Here is a 560-nt window from a genome sequence, read left to right on the forward strand (position 1 = left end):
TTCAAAGAAAGTGGTGTATTAAAGTCTCCCACTATGACTGTGGAGTCATCAGTTTGGCTTTTCAACTCTTTTAAAGTCTGATTTATGTATTTTGGGGTCTTTCATTGGGTCCATAGATATTTACTATGACTATATCTTCATGTTCAATTGATCTTTAATCATTATGCAATGTCCTTCCTTGTCTTGTAAGGTGGTTTTTGTCTTAAAGTCAATTTGATTGGAAATTAATTTTGCCACTCCTGCTCTCTTACAGTTGCCATTTGCTTGTAATGTCTTTTTCCAACCTTTGATTTTTAGTCTACTTTTGTCTGTGTATCTAAGGTGTGTCTCTTGTAGGCAGCATATTGATGGGTTTTCTTTCCTTATCCAATCTGCAACTCTCCAACTCTTGAGGGCTGCATTTAATCCATTAACATTCAGTGTAATTATTGACAAGTATGAATTGGTTGCTGACATTTTGGTATTTGTTTTTTCATGGTGTCCTTGGTTTCTTTGTTCCATATTATTTTCTGTGCTGAGCTCATTATGTTTATGAATCCTGTTATCATTTCCTTTGTTGC

This window comes from Orycteropus afer, unplaced genomic scaffold, assembly GCF_000298275.1.
Source record: "Orycteropus afer afer isolate SDZICR_OR568_19922 unplaced genomic scaffold, OryAfe1.0 scaffold00149, whole genome shotgun sequence".
In the NCBI taxonomy this organism is placed as follows: domain Eukaryota; kingdom Metazoa; phylum Chordata; class Mammalia; order Tubulidentata; family Orycteropodidae; genus Orycteropus; species Orycteropus afer.